Source organism: Heptranchias perlo, unplaced genomic scaffold, assembly GCF_035084215.1.
Source record: "Heptranchias perlo isolate sHepPer1 unplaced genomic scaffold, sHepPer1.hap1 HAP1_SCAFFOLD_417, whole genome shotgun sequence".
NCBI lineage: Eukaryota > Metazoa > Chordata > Chondrichthyes > Hexanchiformes > Hexanchidae > Heptranchias > Heptranchias perlo.
In genome coordinates, this window is record NW_027139429.1 from 30,672 (window position 1) to 50,684 (window position 20,013).

Here is a 20,013-nt window from a genome sequence, read left to right on the forward strand (position 1 = left end):
CAAAGTGATGGAAGGTGTCATCGACAGTGCTATCAAGCGGCACTTACTCACCAATAATCTGCTCACCGATGCTCAGTTTGGGTTCCACCAGGACCACTCGGCTCCAGACCTCATTACAGCCTTGGTCCAAACATGGACAAAAGAGCTGAATTCCAGAGGTGAGGTGAGAGTGACTGCCCTTGACGTCAAGGCAGCATTTGACCGAGTGTGGCACCAAGGAGCCCTAGTAAAATTGAAGTCAATGGGAATCAGGGGGAAAACTCTCCAGTGGCTGGAGTCATACCTAGCACAAAGGAAGATGGTAGTGGTTGTTGGAGGCCAATCATCTCAGCCCCAGGGCATTGCTGCAGGAGTTCCTCAGGGCAGTGTCCTAGGCCCAACCATCTTCAGCTGCTTCATCAATGACCTTCCCTCCATCATAAGGTCAGAAATGGGGATGTTCGCTGATGACTGCACAGTGTTCAGTTCCATTCGCAACCCCTCAGATAATGAAGCAGTCCGAGCCTGCATGCAGCAAGACCTGGACAACATCCAGGCTTGGGCTGATAAGTGGTAAGTAACATTCGCGCCAGATAAGTGCCAGGCAATGACCATCTCCAACAAGAGAGAGTCTAACCATCTCCCCTTGACATTCAACGGCATTACCATCGCCAAATGCCCCACCATCAACATCCTGGGGGTCACCATTGACCAGAAACTTAACTGGACCAGCCATATAAATACTGTGGCTACGAGAGCAGGTCAGTGGCTGGGTATTCTGCGGCGAGTGACTCACCTCCTGACTCCCCAAAGCCTTTTCACCATCTACAAGGCACAAGTCAGGAGTGTGATGGAATACTCTCCACTTGCCTGGATGAGTGCAGCTCCAACAACACTCAAGAAGCTCGACACCATCCAAGATAAAGCAACCCGCTTGATTGGCACCCCATCCACCACCCTAAACATTCACTCCCTTCACCACCGGCGCACTGTGGCTGCAGTGTGCACCATCCACAGGATGCACTGCAGCAACTCGCCAAGGCTTCTTCGACAGCACCTCCCAAACCCGCGACCTCTACCACCTAGAAGGACAAGGGCAGCAGGCGCATGGGAACAACACCACCTGCACGTTCCCCTCCAAGTCACACACCATCCCGACTTGGAAATATATCGCCGTTCCTTCATTGTCACTGGGTCAAAATCCTGGAACTCCCTTCCTAACAGCACTGTGGGAGAACCGTCACCACACGGACTGCAGCGGTTCAAGAAGGCGGCTCACCACCACCTTCTCGAGGGCAATTAGGGATGGGCAATAAATGCCGGCCTTGCCAGCGACGCCCACATCCCGTGAACGAATAAAAAAAAAACTCATATATACAGACCCACAGTTCATGTATAAACATCGCACTCATATATACACACCCACAGTTCATATATAAACATCGCACTCATATATACACCCCACAGTTCATATATAAACATCACACTCATATATACACACCCACAGTTCATATATAAACATCACACTCATATATACACACCCACAGTTTATAACAGAACAGCGCACTCCTAATCCACACCCAATTTATATTTACCCAAAGTCCTGTTCACAGCTCTCACCAAAGTCTGAACACTGAAAGTTGAACTGTTTTCCAGATACTGTCCGTCCTACTTTGTAATTTTAGCATCGGATTTTATGCAGACCGGCAAAGGGAGCGGAATAGCGGTCCTGCCGGTGAATGCTGCTTCGAACGGAAGTCTCGGTGTCCAGGAGCTGGCGGGGATTGGAAAGCTCTTGTGTCACACGAAGTGTCTGAAAGGCCCGGAGACACCTGAAGGTTATCAGTGCGGTGCCCACACCTCGTGCTGTAATGTTAGCTAGCCGGACATCAACTTAAAAGGCGGCGTGTTCGAAACACGTTGTGGTCACAGTTTCATTCTGTACATAACTGAACGGAAATCATTGAAAATGGAATGTTTTCTTCGCTGATTCACCATAAACAATATTTTATTATGAAATTTGATTCTCAGTTCCCCAGTGTCAGAGGGAAAATTGCATAAATCCGAGCCAGGTAGGAGTCGAACCTACAATCTTCTGATCCGTAGTCAGACGCGTTATCCATTGCGTCACTGGCCAAACTGATCTGTTTGATTTCATTTTTCATTCAGAATCAACCCACAGATTGACACAGAGAGATAAACACAGCGAGAGATACAGACAGTGTCGGTGAACACAGCGAAATAGACAAGAGATATAGAAATGTACCAAACGGCCTCAAACTCCACCAGACAGTGGCGGGTATCTGACAGGTATCAGTGAGAGGAGGTGGTGAATTTGCAGTTTGATTTGGCTCCGTGGCTGAGCTGCTCAAAGTGCCCGTTTGGTCGGGGCCTTTTTTGTCTTCAGCCTCCTCTGTGATATTTACCCAATTTGTGAATTAAGCAACAAAATAACACAGAGCGGTATTTGTATTAGTTCCGGAGCCAACAAGGAAAGGATTCCAGATCTGCAGTATGTAAATGTTCCTGCACTGTACAGGCGGACCTCTCATACAATGTGTCCGAAACACCTTTTGAGGATATTGCTCGAGAGGGCTGATTGTACAAACTTCTTCACTTCCAACCAGCAACCGAATCTCTATTAAAAGTTGCGAAGCGAAGCTCGTTTCAGAGCAGTTTTCGCTGCTCAGCTTTTGTAAAATTGGTTGAAACTCATTTTGAACACATCTGAGTATCAATGAGAAGGTCAGGCACAGGATTGTTGGGATGGAACCGTCTCTAACAATAAGTACAAAGTATAATAGATTATAAAGTGAAAAAAGCCAATCCAATCTCTCAGTCTCTCTGTCACTTTCTCGGTGAGTGAACGTAAACCAACAGAAGAAGCTAAAACAAAGAACTGAGCAGTTTTGTTTGTTTCCTTTTCCTTCGGGCGAGTACAGTTGAAGAGAATGATTTCTGTTTGCTGCTGGACAATTAACTGGAATGAGCAGTGTATCTGGTTCCCATGGTACCCAGTGAAATATCCACGTTTATATCTCCCATTTACACTGATACCTTCCTTCCTCACTAATTATAGGAAACTTTTGGTCAGGTTCAATCACACTTCAGAAGACCAGAAGCGCAAAGGAAGGTCGAAACCTCATGGTGACGTAACCTACAGGCGAGGGAGGTTTGCAGGTTTACCTGGAGCTGTAAATATATAAACTCCTTCCAATGTACAAACTCCCCTCACCAACAGTAATTCAATTCTAACTGATCTGAGACTTTGGTCATTTATGGTGATTATACTTTGTGGAGTTAAAGCAGCAGTAAAATCCGTTGTGTGTTATATACATAGCCGTTCAGTCAATATAAAACATTGTCATCCGACCCACCATGAGCAATGCCACAGGGGGTATGTTAGGTTACGGACAGTTCCGCCTCCAGCAGTTGTTCTCTCGGTCACACATCCGGCATCACCTCTCGGTCTCACACTTCAGAGTCACGCCTGAATATAAACACATTTCTGTTTCACACTTTAACCTGGAGGTCAACAAATCACAAGTCAAGAGGAAAGGAACAAACAAATCAAATATTTAAGAACGTTAACAGATAGAAAATTCACCATCAATGACTGAGGAAAAAATGAAGCAAACGGATCAAGATGAACAATTAACAAAAGGTAACAATTAAAGAAAGGAGAAGGGGAACTGATCATATCGCCCCAAATAGTTTTTGAAAAATCCTTTTGGTTTTTATCTTAGTTTCTCCGTTAAGTTGGGGATGTACATCTCGAAATATTTTTCTTAACATCATAAAGACAATTAGAATACAACTTTCACAAAGTAGGGATTAATCTTACTTATACGATAGCGTGTTATGTGTTTGTAAAATCTACAATTGTTTTACCATTCTTTAAGTTTAGAGGGATGCTCTGAATATATGTTCTACATTGAAACGTAAGTGGATTAATAAAATAAAATGTGGAAATTTTTTTATGAACATGAAGAGCTGCTTTTCCATCTTACAGATCGCGATATCTTTATTTACGCAACTGTCATTTGTGAAATGATGGAATGTATTTATTTCTATATCTGTACGGGTAAGGAAATCCCCACTGGATCATTTCCAGGAACCAGTCAAGTACTTAAATTAGTTTGTCAAACCCAAAACACCCGTTGGGAATTGCTGATTGAAAATTTGAATGGAAATCGAGACCATCACAAGGTATTGGAACAAATATACCCGCTGAGGTTTCGGGGTTGTTACTGATTTATTTCTATCACTGAGTAACCTATTTTAAACAGGGTGAAGGTACAAATCTGATGATAAGGGTCTGGGTTGGAGAAGGAACAGATGAAAGTATCAAATTTAATTACACTGATTCCACAAACACTGCACACCACATCCCTTAAACATTGTTAACTGTTTCTACATAAAACTGGAGAGGGTGTAAATAGAAAGTAACAGAACAAAAAGCTCATTAATGTATCAAATTTAATTTTGATATTGTTGCACAAACACTGAACATCCCATCGCTAAAACACTGTCCCGATCTAAAATCAGTCGGCAGGACCCTGAGCCACAGTGAAAATGCTGTGATTTCAACCTGGTTCAAAACACGCAACCTTCTGATGTGGAGTCAGACGCGACTGTTCTTGCACCAGGCCCACAACAAGCGGCTGGAGCCGGATCCATTGGAGGGCGATCGGTGCAGACTGCCGCCCCGGCTCTCGGAATGTGAAAGGCGGAAAGAGGAGCAGCCTGACCGCCTCAACCACAGCACAGGATCCCCGCTCTCCCTCACGTTGCATAACTGACTCTGTGGCGCAATGGATAGCGTGTTGGACTTCTACTTAATAATCGGAGGGGACATTCAAAGGTTGTGGGTTCGAGTCCCACCAGAGTTGGATTTTAGTTCACGGATCAGGAGCTGGGAAGTGAAATTTTGCAGCAAAACCGCGCGAACTCTCTCAAGGAGGAGACTCAACATCTGCTCAGACCGAAAGTCAATCTGCTGGACTTCCGGCTCTGTCAGACTGAATGTTCCTTCAGACAGGTTTCTAACTGGACACATGCATCCTGCTGCCGTGTGAGCATTGGTGCTGGAGGGGTAGAATTCTTGCTTGTAGTAATTCTATTCCTGTAAAACTAGCTCCTGAAGTGTAGGTTGGAAAGTATCCTGGCTGAGCGGTCTAAGGCGCTGGTTTAAAGTTCCAGTTAAATCCCACGATTTGTGGATGGTTCAAAATCATAGTTTGTGTCTCCAAAACCACAGCCTCCCTCCTGTAAACAAGGAATACTGAACATCTCATCTGCTATTACAACAGCGCAGACCGGAGGAACCACATGGCAATACAAATAAGTAGATGCATTTTGGAACAAACCATTTGTACCTTCAACTCCGGTCGAAATGTTCACAAGCAAAAGGATTGTTTGATCTCGGTGAGACTCGAATTAACAACCTCGGTATTTCCCGACCTTGTCCTGTCAGATAAGGACCGCGCACTGACCGATTGCGCCGCTGGAGCCCGGTCACTCTGATCACCTGTCCCACTCTGCTGGAAAGAATCTTAAGGTGAGAGACCCGAACCTGTGGAAACGTGTCCAGTCACTGTGATGAAACTAATATCTGCACTTCCACTTTCAGCTTCTTTCACATCCTCTGCTCCATCGCACGACAATCGGGTTTTCTGCGAACAGGTCAAAATGAACATTGCCAGAAATTCTATCTGTAGTGAGATTTGAACCCAGCGCCCACGCAGTGATTGGATTTATTGTCTTAAAGCAGTGAGCTCCGTTCACACAACGCCTTGCCAGTCTTTCACATTTTGTTTAATGCCCAAATAAATAAATTGGAGCTAATTGACCGCATTTACCCCGTGCTGGGGTTGTTCTCCTTCGAGCAGAGAAGGTTCAGAGGAGATTTGATAGAAGTGTTCAAAGTCATGAAGGGTTCAGATAAAGTTAATAAAGAGAAGCTGTTCCCATTGGCGGAAGTGTCGAGAACCAGAGGACACAGATTTGAGGTGCTTGCAAAAGAACCAAAGGCGACATGAGGAAAATCTTTTTTACGCAGCGAATAGTTATGATCTGGAATGCGCTGCCTGAAAGGGCGGTGGAAGCAGATTCAATCGTGGCTTTCAAAAAGGAATTTGATAAATACTTGAAGGGGAAAATGCAGGGCCACGGGGAAAGGGACGGGGAATGGGACCAATGGGATTGATTTTACAAATGGCAGGTAAGGGAATGATGGGTTGAATGGCCTCCTTCTGTGGTGTGTTCATTCTGTGATAAATATTATTTTACACACAGTGAACAGACCATCCCTGAAAGACTGCCCCGCGATAAAACAGAGCGACACTGAAACGTTGCGAAAATGCAATGACCCCGACGTGATTCGAACACGCATCCTTCTGATCTGGAGTCAGACGCGCTACCGTTGCGCCACGAGGTCCACAGCGCCCACCTGGAGCCGGATCCATAGGAGGGAGATCGGTACCGACCGCCACAGGGTCTCGAAGAGGCGGAAGCAGCAGCAGCAACACCGCAGGAGCCCCGCTCTCCAATCCAGCCGTTCCCAGCGGAGAGCTGCCAGTCCCGGCCTGAGCCCTGTCTGGGAGCCGCCTGCCATTCAGTCTTTACAGAACGGGACCGATCCAGTTTCAGCTCACACACAAGCTCAGGAATCCCACTCCTGACAGATTCACTTATTTAAACCTTGTTTAGATTCAGTGAATTGGGATTTAATTCAATCCTCATCTGCCCGCCGCTCTGTCAGTTCAGGACTTTATTTAAACCGATACTTGGAGCTCTGTTTTCCAGGGTGCCGGCTGTTTAAGCATTTCTCAGTCCCACCACGAACACTTTTTGCTGCTAACTTCTGCTTAATACAAAGTTCCCAGGAACGAGGGAATTTCTCCTGGGTACTGAGTTCGAGTTAGGGAACAATCGAGGTGCGATTACACTACTTGGTGTATTCTATAGGCCACCAGCTGCTGGGACGGATATGGAGGAGCAAATTTGCAGGAAAATTAGAGAGAGGTGCAAAAGCCATAGAGTAGTGATAACAGGGGATTTCAACTATCCTCATATAGACTGGGATAACAATAATATAAGACGCAAAGGAGGGGAGGAATTTTTGAAATGTGTTCAGGATAACTTTCTCGACCAGTACGTTTCTGGCCCACTGAGGAAGGAGGCATTGCTGGATTTGGTGCAAGGGAATGACACGGGCCAAGTGGAGCAAGTGTCAGTGGGGGAGCATTTAGGGAGCTGCGATCAGTATCATAAGGATTAGACTATCTATGGAAATGGACTCTGTCCACTCTAAAGTAAAAGTACTCAATTGGAGGAGGGTCAATTTCAGTGGGATGAGAACAGATCTGGCCCCGGTAAATTGGAATTAAAGATTGTCAGGCAAAACTATAATTGGACAGTGGGCGGCTTTTAAAAAGATGATTCGGGGACATAGAAGGTACATTCCAACGAGGTAGAAAGGTCGGGCAACTAAAGTCAGAGCTCCCTCGATAATAAGAGAGATAGAGAGTAAGATGAAGCGGGAAATATAAAAGTGAATCAAAAAGTCTTCTACAGACATGTTAACAGTAAACGGGTAGTAAGAGGAGGGGTGGGGCCGATTAGGGACCATAAAGGAGATCTACTCATGGAGGTAGTGGGCATGGCCTGAGGTAATAAATGAGTTCGACGCACCACACCTCAGGGAGGATATATTGGCCTTGGAGGGGGTGCCGCGCAGATTCACCAGAATGATACCGGGGCTAAAATGTTTAAATTATGCGGACAAGTTGCAGAGAAAAGGTTTGTATTTCCTTGTGTATAGAAGATTAAGTGTTGATGTATTCGAGTTGTTGAAGGTGATTAAATGAGCCAATGGTGTGTGTGTGAGCTGTGAGACAGCTTGAAATCCCAATCCTCTCCACCACTGGGGACTGAGTCTTCCAACATACAGGGATTTTCACTCGTGCAAGTTTCACACACATTTTCTGCTCTTCATTTCTCCGACCTGCTTGTTGCGCCTTTCCCTTCAATTCAGGACTTACAGGAAAAACTCGATTCTGCCGTAAATCTTCGGGTCACATGGTGAGAATTCAAATAATTGAAATCGACCCTGATCACCCCCAATATCGTCACCGACACGTTTGACGAGTACAAAGCGGCTTCTATCGCGGTTTGTCTGCACAACTCGTTCAAAGATACTGTCGGGAATTGGAGGGTCTTTCAAGTCATGACATGAACAGAACAGTTCGCACTGCCGTTTTCCGCAAGACGCTTCAGATTCATGGGGAGTGATTTCGGTCTGGCGGTTAAATCAGTTCCCTTTTCACAAATCCGCCTTTGAACCCGGGACTTTTAGTATTTTTGATAACCGATACCAAACTGGTTTGTCCTGTATTTTACATTACTTTCTAAATATTACAGATAAGCAGAGCACTTGGGCTGTCACAGCTGTGACTTTGACATTTCTCCCTCTCCTCTCGATCTCCCTGGCAACTGCCACTAACCACAATCTTCTGTCACACTTCTCCATCAAGAAGTTCATATTCTCGGTTTTCAAATGAAATAACTCCCATCTCTTCAATCAACGACAGCCCAGAGAGAGTTTCTTAGTTTCAGCTCCCAATTTCCCCAAATCCTCAAAGTAGCATGAAAATAATTGTCCTTACGTTAATAATAATAATATAATTAAAAGTTCTTATCGTCTGGGGTTTTGTTTCAGATTCCACGGCTTTTAAAGGTCACTGCGGATGTTTAACGAATCGCCTCTTGGTTGGAGGCTTCTGTGTGGGAAAGATCAGGAAGTGATAATTGAGAGACCGAGGATGAAGCTGTTTGATGGGAGCACTGGGGACACAGACCGTGCGCGGCTCCAGTGGCGCAATCGGTCAGCGCGCGTTATTTCTACAATAATTATACACTCGAGAAATGCTGGGGTTGTGAGCTCCAGCGCCATCTAAAGTAGTTGAACCTTCGAAACATTTTGACTGGAGTTCAAGGTACAACCGGTTCCATAACACGTCGACTTCTTCATGTCCCCATGTGGGCACTGAGGCTCCTCGGGCCTCCCGTCTTGCAATAGCAGGTGAGAGTTTATTTATTTATAGGAGGGAGAGGGGGCGATTGGCGAGAGCTGAAATGGTAAAGCGGCCGGCACGACATCTTTAAATCTAAAGAACCAAAAACACAATTCTTCTTTCCGTGAATCAGTTATTCATCGGTTTGAAGTGTCGTGTAGGGAAAATTCGGGAGGCAAATCTGCTGCCTGGTGTCACGGTGTAACGGGTGAAATTATTCAGCTTTCAATTGTTGATCGGCTGAAATGTCGAGAGGCCTTTTCCAGCTCCCGTGTGGAACAAGTTCAGCTTTTGAACCATTGGGTAAAGTGTATTTTTTTAATTGCTGCTAACGAATGACAAGACATTTTGTCCAAACAAGAAGAATTGTAAACTCATGAGTTCGCTGTCCATGTTTCTTACATCATGTTCAACAGAAACAAGGATTCTCCTCAACACGTTGCTGAAAATTGTCGAAGAGACACTCCCCCGAATTCGACATCGACAGGAATAATTCTGAGTCCCACCATGAATCTGTATGATGGAAACCAATCCAACAGCGAGCCTTGATAGCTCAGTCGGTAGAGCATCAGACTTTTAAAACATAGTCGTGATCTGAGGGTCCAGGGTTCAAGTCCCTGTTCAGGCGAAAAGTTTTAAAACAGCTGGCAAGTTCGGCTTTTCCAGCGGACCAACATCAGCGAAAGGAGCAAGAGTTGGCCATTCAGTCCCTCGAGCCTGCTCCGCCATTTGATAACGCTGATCTTCGACCTCAACTCCACTTTCCCGACCAATCCCCATATCCCTTGAGTTCCTTCGTGTCCAAAATTCTGTCGACATCAGTTTTGAATCTATTCAATGGCTCAGCATCTGGGGTAGAGAATTCCAATGGTTCACAACCCTCTCAGCAAAGAAATCTCTGAACTAAATGGCCGGCCCCTTATCTTGAGATTATAACCATTAGTTCTGGACTCTCCAGCCAGGGGAAACAGCATCCCAGCATCTACCCTGTCAAGCCCTCTAAGAATTTTACATGTTTCAATGAGATCACCTCATTATTGTAAACTCCAGAGAATATCGGCCAATTCTGCTCAATCTCTCCTCACAGGACAACCCTCTTATCCCAGGAATCAATCTAGTGAACCTTTGTTGCACCCACTCGAAGGCAAGTGTATCGTTCCCAGGTAAGGAGATCAAAACTGTACACAGTACTCCAGATGCAGTCTCACCAAAGCCCTATTTTATTACTTGTAAACAATTTTACAACACCAAGTTATAGTCCAGCAATTTTATTTTAAATTCACAAGCTTTCGGAGATTTCCTCCTTCCTCAGGCAAATGTTTCAAGAGCTCCTTGAAGCCTACGCATTTATACATATAGAACAATACATGGTGTTTACAGACTGCCCCTGCAACTGCCCGTTGCCAAGGCAATCACCGTGTTCAGACAGAGAGGTGTCACCTGCAGAACCCCCGAATACACATTCAACAAAAAAACAAACAGGGAAAAAAAACAGAGAAAAAAAAGAGAGAGGCAGAAACATCCGGAAGGCAGAGAGAGCCAGCAAATGACCCATTATATTAAAAACAGATAACATTTGTTCGCTGGTGGGGTAACGTGTAGCGTGACATGAACCCAAGATCCCGGTTGAGGCCGTCCTCATGGGTGCGGAACTTGGCTATCAATTTCTGCTCGACGATTTTGCGTTGTCGTGTGTCTCGAAGGCCGCCTTGGAGTACGCTTACCCGAAGGTCGGTGGATGAATGTCCTTGACTGCTGAAGTGTTCCCCGACAGGGAGAGAACCCTCCTGTTTGGCGATTGTTGCCCGGTGTCCGTTCATCCGTTGTCGCAGCGTCTGCATGGTCTCGCCAATGTACCATGCTCTGGGGCATCCTTTCCTGCAACGTATGAGGTAGACAACGTTGGCCGAGTCACAGGAGTATGAACCATGCACCTGGTGGGTGGTGTCCTCTCGTGTGATGGTGGTATCTGTGTCGATGATCTGGCATGTCTTGCAGAGGTTACCGTGGCAGGGTTGTGTGGCGTCGTGGACGCTGTTCTCTTGAAAGCTGGGTAATTTGCTGCGAACGATGGTCTGTTTGAGGTTGGGTGGCTGTTTAAAGGCGAGTAGTGGAGGTGTGGGGATGGCCATAGCGAGGTGTTTGTCCTCATTGATGACATGTTGAAGGCTACGGAGAACATGGCGTAGTTTCTCCGCTCCGGGGAAGTACTGGACGACAAAGGGTACTCTGTTGGTTGCGTCCCGTGTTAGTTTCCTGAGGAGGTCTATGCGATTTTTTGCTGTGGCCCGTCGGAACTGTCGATCGATGAGTCGAGCGTCATATCCCGTTCTTACTAGGGCGTCTTTCAGCGTCTGTCGGTGTCCATCGCGTTCCTCCTCGTCTGAGCAGACCCTGTGTATTCGCAGGGCCTGTCCATAGGGGATGGCCTCTTTGACGTGGTTAGGGTGGAAGCTGGAAAAGTGGAGCATCGTGAGGTTGTCCGTGGGCTTGCGGTAGAGTGAGGTGCTGAGGTGCCCGTCTTTGATGGAGATTCGTGTGTCCAAGAAAGAAACTGATTCTGAGGAGTAGTCCATGGGGAACACTTCAGCAGTCATGGACATTCATCCACCGACCTTCGGGTAAGCGTACTCCAAGGCGGCCTTCGAGACACACGACAACGCAAAATCGTCGAGCAGAAATTGATAGCCAAGTTCCGCACCCATGAGGACGGCCTCAACCGGGATCTTGGGTTCATGTCACGCTACACGTTACCCCACCAGCGAACAAATGTTATCTGTTTTTAATATAATGGGTCATTTGCTGGCTCTCTCTGCCTTCCGGATGTTTCTGCCTCTCTCTGTTTTTTTTCTCTGTTTTTTTTCCCTGTTTGTTTTTTTGTTGAATGTGTATTCGGGGGTTCTGCAGGTGACATCTCTCTGTCTGAACACGGTGATTGCCTTGGCAACGGGCAGTTGCAGGGGCAGTCTGTAAACACCATGTATTGTTCTATATGTATAAATGCGTAGGCTTCAAGGAGCTCTTGAAACATTTGCCTGAGGAAGGAGGAAATCTCCGAAAGCTTGTGAATTTAAAATAAAATTGCTGGACTATAACTTGGTGTTGTAAAATTGTTTACAATTGTCAACCCCAGTCCATCACCGGCATCTCCACATCATGACTATTTTATTACAGCAAGACTTCCTTATCCTTGTACTCCAACCACCTCGCAATAAAGGCCAACACACTATTTGTTTTCCTAATTGCTTGTTGCACCTGCATGTTAACTTTCTGTTATCCGTGTACAAGGACACACAAATCCCTCTGAATTCCAACATTTCGTAGTCTCTCACCGTTTAAAAGATATTCTGCTTTTCTATTCTTCCTACCAAAGTGAATAATCTCACATTTCCCCACTTTATACTTCATTTGCCAACTTCTAGCCCACTCACTTAACCTGTCTGTATCACTTTGCATCCTCTTTGAATCCTCCTCACAGCTTACTTTCCCACCTAGTTTTGTATCGTCAGCAAACTTGGATACATTACACTCGGTCCCCTCATCTAAGTCATTAATATAGATTGTAAATATCTGAGGCCCAAGCACTGATCTTCACGGCACCCCACTAGTTACAACCTGCCAACCCCAAAATGACCTCTTTATTCCGACTTCCTGTTTTCTGTAAGTCAACCAATCCCCAATCCATGTTAATATATTACCCACAATCCCATGAACCCTAATCTTGTTCAACAAACTTTTGTGTGGCACCTTATCGAATGCCTTTTGAAAATCCAAATATTCTATATCCACTGGTTCTCCCTTATCTACCCTGCTATCAACACCCTCAAAACCTCTTATAGAGTTGTCAAACACGATTTCTCTTTCATAAAACCGTGTTGCATGTGCCTAACCATATTATGATTTTCTAAGTGCCCTGTTACCACGCCCCTAGTAATAGATTCCCGCAATTTCCCTCCTACTATTGTCAGGCTAAAGGGCCTGTAGTTCCCTCTTTTCTCTCTCCCTCCTTTCTTGAATAGAGGGGTTACATTTGGTACCTTCCAATCCATGGGGAACTTTCTAGAATCATGGGAACTGTGGAAGATAAAACCAATGCATCCACTGTCTCTGCAGCCACCTCTTTTAAAACCCTAGGATGTAGGCCATCAGGGCCAATGAATTTCTCAGCTTTTAGTCCCATTAATTTCTCCAGTACTTTTTATTTACTAATCTTAATTGCTTTAGGTTCCTCACTCTCATTAAAACTTTGTTTCCCCAATACTTCTGGTATGATTTTTGTGTTCTCTACTGTGAAGACAGATACAAAATACTTGTTTAACGTCTCTGCCATTTCCTTATTCTCCATTATAAATTCTCCTGTCTCTGTCTCCAAGGGACCCATGTTTACTTTCGCTAATCTCTTCCTTTATACATATTTATCAATTTCTTCGTCATCCTTTGCTGATTTCTAAAACTCTCCTAATCCTCAGGCTTACTGTTCTTTTTGGCAACATTATAAGCCTCTTTTAACCTAAAATATCATTAATCTCTCCAATTAACCAAGGTTGGACCACTTTTCCGGTGGAGTTTTTAACCCTCAAGGGAATGTAATTTTGTTGAGGAATTATAAATTATTTCTTTAAATGTTCGCCATTGCTTATCTATCATCATATGTTTAAATCTAATTTCCCAAACTACCTTAGCCAACTCAATCCTCATAACTAGGTTATTGGTTTTGTTTAAAGTTAAGACCCTAGTTTCCGACTTAATGACATCACTCTCAAACTTTCAAACTCAACATCAAATTCTACCATATTATGATCATTCTTCCCCAGAGGATCATTTACTATAAGATTACCAATTAACCCTGTTTCATTACACAATACTAGATCTAAAATAGCCTGTTCCCTTGTAGATTCCTCGACATATTGATCCTGAAAACTGACTCGAATTAATTCCATCAACATAAAGCAGCTTATCTTGAGTTGCTAACATGATGTCAACACGATGGGATGACTTATAAGTCAGATTTGCGAGGTGAATGAGATGTTTGCTGAAAACACGGAGAATTAATGAAACCAAGACTTCCCTGCAGAGCAAGGAGTTGTAACGAAAGATGCTGGGCATTGAGAGGTGATGGATTTTGTAGATGGCAGGATGAATGGACAAAAGTATCTCAACGCCCTGCTTCTTTTCCATATTGATAAATATAGACAAAAATCTCATCTCCGTGCTTCTTTCAGATAATGAATGTCTTAATGCTCAAGAGATCACTGATCCAAGCCAATTATCTCCACTCGCACTCTCCTTCCAATCCTGCATGTGATGCTTCACTTTGAAATTTTGCATTTTCTCACATTGGGATTCCATTTGAAGAAAACATTGCTGTGATCAGCTTGTGCTGTTAAGGAGATGGAGCACAAAGAGATACATAAAAGGATATTGATAACAGTGACTGTTCAGACACTGTGAGCTACAGTTAAAGGTCGGCAATATTTAAAGTGTCAGATCTTTTCCAAATCTTGACACAAATGGCAAGAAAACTTAACGTGGACTTTGATCAATGTCACGACTTTCAAATAGCAGACATTTTATACACAAGGCAAGAAAGATTTACAAGGATGTTGCCTGGACTGTAGAATTTTAGCTATGAGGAAAGATTGGATAGGCTGGGGTTGTTTTCTTTGGAACAGAGGAGACTGAAGGCAGATTTAATTGAGGTGAACAAAATTATGAGGGTCCCAGATAGCATGGATTAGAAGGACCCACTTCTCTTAGCAGAGAGGTTAATAACCAGGGGCATAGATTTAAAGTGATTGGTAGAAAGTTTAGTGGGGAACTGAGGAGAAATTCTTTCACCCAAGGGTTGTGGGGGTCTGGAACTGACTGCCTGAAAGGGTGGTTGAGGCGGACACCCTCATCGCATTTTAAGAATACTTGAACTGCCGGAAGCTACAAGGCTATGGGCCAAGAGCTGGAAAGTGGGATTAAGCTGGATAGCTCTTTTTCGGCCCGCACAGACACGATGGGCCGAATGGCCTCTTTCTGTGCCATCAATTTCTTTGATTCTATGAGTCTCATTAACAGTCTCTCTGCTCCTCTACTTTTAAACTTTGACCATTTAGTGTACATTTCATCTCATTTTTATTCCTCTCAAAATGCAAAACGTCACATTTCTCTGCGTTAAATTTCACCTGCCTGTTTACGAACCTGTGAACGTCACAATGAAGTCACTGACTCCTCTTCCCAGTTCCCCACGCTGCCAATGTTGGCGTCATCGAGAGATTTTCACCTTGTGTCCCACATACCCAAGCTCAGATCATTCTCTATATTGAGAAGAGCAATGGTCCCAACACTGACCCTGGGGGATACCACTGTTAACATCCCTCCAGTCTGAAGAACATCCATTAACCACTACTCTCTGTTTTCTGCCCTTTACACAACTTCCTATCCACACTGCCCCATTCTTTTTAATACCGTGGATATTAATTTTATCAACAAGCCTCCTGTCCGTCATCTTATCAAACACATTTTCACAATCCATCTACACAACATCCACTACATCCCCTTTATCAGTATACTCGAGTTATCTCAAATAATCCATGTTGGCTATTCTTAATTAATGTGTTTTTCCAACAAATGTTGAAATGTTTGCTCCATCTCATCTGGTTTCATCTGTTTCAAGCCACAACAGAAAGGTCGTGTTTTCTCCTGGAGCTTAAGATAAATTATTTTTTTAAAATGATGCTTCAGTCAATGAGGGACATCTGGGCTTAGACCCGCCCATTCGGTGCCGCAACTCCCGCCCCTCTCACACTCCGCTTGGTTGGAGGACCAACTGTTCTCTCATCCCTCCAGTCAATTTACCATAAGACCATAAGATCATCAGAGATAGGAGCAGGAGTCGGCCATTCGGCCCCTCGAGCCTGCACCACCATTTCATGAGATCATGGCTGATCTGATGTTTACCTCAACTCCACTTTCCCGCCCTTTCCCCATATCCTTTGACTCCCTTGCGAATCAAATTTTTTTTCGAACTCAGCCTTGAATGTATTCAATGACTCAGCCTCCACAGCTTTTTGGGGTAAAGAATTCCAAAGATTCACAACCCTCTGGGAGAAGAAATTCCTCCTCATGTCCGTCTTAAACGGGCAACCCCTTATTCTGAGACTATGCCCCCGAGTTTTAGATTCCCCCATGAGGGGTAACAATCTCTCAGCATCAACCCTGTCGAGTCCCCTCAGAATCTTGCATGTTTCAATAAGATCTCCTCTCATTCTTCTAAACTCCAATAATTATGGACCAAACCTGTTCAATCTTTCCTTGTAAGACAACCCTTCCATCGCCGGAATCAACCCCGTGAACCTTCTCTGAACTGCCTCCAATGCAAGTATGACCTTCCTTAAATAAGGTCACCAGAACTGTACGCAGTACTCCAGATATGGTCTCACCAGCACCCTGTACAGTTGTAGCATGACTTCCCTGCTTTTATACTCCATCCTGCTGGAAATAAAGGCTAATATTCCGGATGTCTTCCGGATTACCTGCTGCAGTTGTATGTTGACTTTTTATGTTTCATGTACGAGGACACCAAGGTCCCTCTGTACGGCAGCGTTTTGTAGTATTTCTCCATTCAAATAATATTTTGCTTTTTTATTTTTCCTCCCAAAGGGGATGACTTCACATTTTCCCACATTATATTCCATCCACCAATTTTTTGCCCATCCGCTTAACCTGTCAATATCTCTTTACAGACAATTTGTGTCCTTATCGCAACTTGCTTATCCACCTTTCTTTGTATCATCAACAAATTTGGCCACAAGACACCCTGTTCCTTCATCCAAGCCATTAATATATATTGTAAATAGTTGAGGCCCCAGCACTGATCGCTGCGGCACCCCACTCATTACAGGAAATTCCGATAAATTCCTGCTGCTCCAATTGGTCCGGATATCTCCTTAATCACCAGGGCGGGGTTAATGGTGAAACTGACGGTCCTGTGGTGCATTTGGAAAATAAACATTAATTGAACCCGTCAGTTGCAACAATTAATAAAACGAAATTAATAAAAGTAAATGAAAAAAATATTATCTGGAGTTCACCAAAGTGGGGGGGGGAGCTTCTATGCTGTGTGTTTGTGCCGGTTGAAATGGCACGAAGGGCTGGGCTTTCAGTTTATTTTTTTTTACTTGGTCCAAAAGCGCTCGCCCTGCTTCCAATGTCTTTGTTTTTCGGCCTGATATTAAGATCATCAATGGCGGCTGCAGCACCCAGCATGCAGCGCGGTTCAGATTGTGCCCCATCTGAATCAGTGGAGTCCAGAGCGCAGGCGCAGTAGTGACTCATTATCGGTCAGTGTGTCCTGAGCATGCGCGGCCAGTCGAGGCTGCGAGAGGAGCGCGTTCGGTGCAGGTCAGAGGATCGGAGCAAGAGGCTCAATAAACCCCGGGGCCCGGGTCCGGGCTCAGGCCCAGGCTCAGGCTTTACAAACCCCGAGTGCGGCCCCAGACCCGAATATAAAACAGTGAACATTATCCCCCCCTCACTACCCGCCGGGAAATGAAGGGGAAATGGGGATCGGTCAGGGAGCGTCTGTAAATGAAGGAGAAATGGTGATCGGTCAGGGAGCGTCTGTAAATGAAGGAGAAATGGTGATCGATCAGGGAGCGTCTGTAAATGAAGAGAAATGGAGATCAATCAGGGAGTGTCTGTAAATGAAGGAGAATGGTGATCGGTCAGGGAGCGTCTGTGAATGAAGGAGAAATTGTGTTCGGTCAGGGAGCGTCTGTAAATGAAGAGAAATGGAGATCAATCAGGGAGTGTCTGTAAATGAAGGAGAATGGTGATCGGTCAGGGAGCGTCTGTGAATGAAGGAGAAATTGTGTTCGGTCAGGGAGTGTCTGTGAAGATGGAGAAATGGTGATCGGTCAGGGAGCGTCTGTAAATGAAGGAGAAATGGTGATCGGTCAGGGAGCATCTGTAAATGAAGGAGAAATGGTGATCGGTCAGGGAGCATCAAAAATGAAGGAGAAATGGTGATCAGTCGGGGAGCATCTATAAATGAAGGTGAAATGGTGATCGGTCAGGGAAAGTCTGTAAATGAAGGAGAAATGTTGATCGGTCAGGGAGCGTCTATAAATGAAGGAGAAATGGTGATCAGTCGGGGAGCATCAAAAATGAAGGAGAAATGGTGATCAGTCAGGGAACGTCTGTAAATGAAGGAGAAATGGTGATCGGTCAGGGAAAGTCCGTAAATGAAGGAGAAATGGTGATCGGTCAGGGAGCGTCTGAAAATGAAGGAGAATTGGTGATCGGTTGGGGAGCGTCTATAAATGAGGGAGAAATGTTGATCAGTCAGGGAGCGTCTGTAAATGAAGGAGAAATGGTGATCGGTCAGGGAAAGTCTGTAAATGAAGGAGAAATGGTGATCGGTCGGGGAGCGTCTATCAATGATGGAGAAATGGTGATCAGTCAGGGAGCGTCTATAAATGAAGGAGAAATGGTGATCAATCAGGGAGCTTCTGTAAATGATGGAGAAATGGTGATCGGTCAGGGACCGTCTGTAAATGAAGGAGAAATGGTGATCGGTCAGGGAGCGTCTGTAAATGAAGGAGAAACAGTGATCAGTCAGGGAGAGTCTGTAAATGAAGGAGAAATGGTGATCTCTATATCTTCAGTCATCCAGGGAGCTCTGGCTTTGGATGCCGTTCCTTTCCTCCTCATGGCAATCTGTCGACTCTGCACCTGAACCAACTCCTCCTTGAAGGCCTCCCACTGTTGAATTATTGTTCTGCCTGCCAATTTTTGATTCCAGTGCTTTTCCACTCACACTGATGTTAGAAATCTTCTCCCACGGACAAGATCCCTTTTTAACTCACTGGAATTAGTCCTCCTCCAGTTAAGAATTTTCACATTTGACTGTCCCCTGTCCTTTTCCATAACTGTTCTAAACCTAATGAGATTATGATCACTGCTGCCCCACTGAAACATGCTCCACCTGCCCCACTTCATTTTCCACACCGAGTCCACTGCTATACTCACACTCACTCTCTCACACTCACTCTCGCACTCTCTCACATTCACTCTCACATTCCTCTCTCACCCTTTCACTCATGGTTTAGGGCCACTGAAAGATGATGCGATGGGTTTGGATTTCAGCACAGGAAGGAGGGAGAGTGTGTGGGACGGGGATTTACAGCTTTGAGGAATGAGAGAGGAAAGAATGTTCCATAGAAAGTAGAGTTATCTGATCTGAATTTCTATCCTGTACTTACAGTGATAACTTTTATAAACTCCTTTTACAGGGGAGGATTTGCAGACAGGAAACTCAAACCAAAGATCACGTCAATATCTGACAGAGTCACTCGATTCATCAGGACCTGAATATCATCGGCCTTTGAATGTGGAAGGAGAAACATTTGTCTGTTCTGTCTGTGGGAGAAGATTTCTAACATCAGTGTGAGTGGAAAAGCACCGAGACACACACACCCGAGTGAGAGTGTTCCAGTGCACTGACTGTGGAAAGAGCTTTAACCAGTTACACAGACAGAAAACACACCGCACCATTCACAGCGGGGAGAAACCATACACGTGTTCTGTGTGTGGACGAGGCTTCAACTGATCGTCCAACCTGGAGAGACACAAGGACACCCGGACCACGGAGAAACCGTGGAAATGTGGGGACTGTGGGAAGGGATTCAATTACCCTTCAGAGCTGGAAACTCATCGACGCATTCACACTGGGGAGAGGCCGTTCTCCTGCTCCGTGTGTGGGAAGAGATTCACTCGGTCATCCACCCTGCTGAGACACCAGCGAGTTCACTCTGATGAGAGACCTTTTAAATGTTTTGACTGTGAGAAGAGGTTTAAAAGCAACAGTATTCTGCTGTCACACCAACGCACTCACACTGGGGAGAGGCCGTTCACCTGCTCCGTGTGTGGGAAAGGATTCACTTGGTCATCGACCCTGCTGAGACAC

At 45.0% G+C, this 20,013-nt stretch overlaps 3 non-coding genes across 3 annotated transcripts; 2 read left to right on the forward strand and 1 right to left on the reverse strand.

The window, feature by feature from the left end:
- Positions 1-4,779: 4,779 nt before the first annotated feature.
- On the forward strand, positions 4,780-4,871 carry trnar-ucu (transfer RNA arginine (anticodon UCU)). Its single transcript is given in 2 exon segments — positions 4,780-4,816; positions 4,836-4,871. It is a non-coding gene; the product is annotated as a tRNA-Arg (tRNA).
- Positions 4,872-6,346: 1,475 nt separating this feature from the next.
- Positions 6,347-6,418, reverse strand: trnaw-cca (transfer RNA tryptophan (anticodon CCA)). The gene has a single exon. It is a non-coding gene; the product is annotated as a tRNA-Trp (tRNA).
- Positions 6,419-9,598: 3,180 nt separating this feature from the next.
- Positions 9,599-9,684, forward strand: trnak-uuu (transfer RNA lysine (anticodon UUU)). Its single transcript is given in 2 exon segments — positions 9,599-9,635; positions 9,649-9,684. It is a non-coding gene; the product is annotated as a tRNA-Lys (tRNA).
- Positions 9,685-20,013: the final 10,329 nt, after the last annotated feature.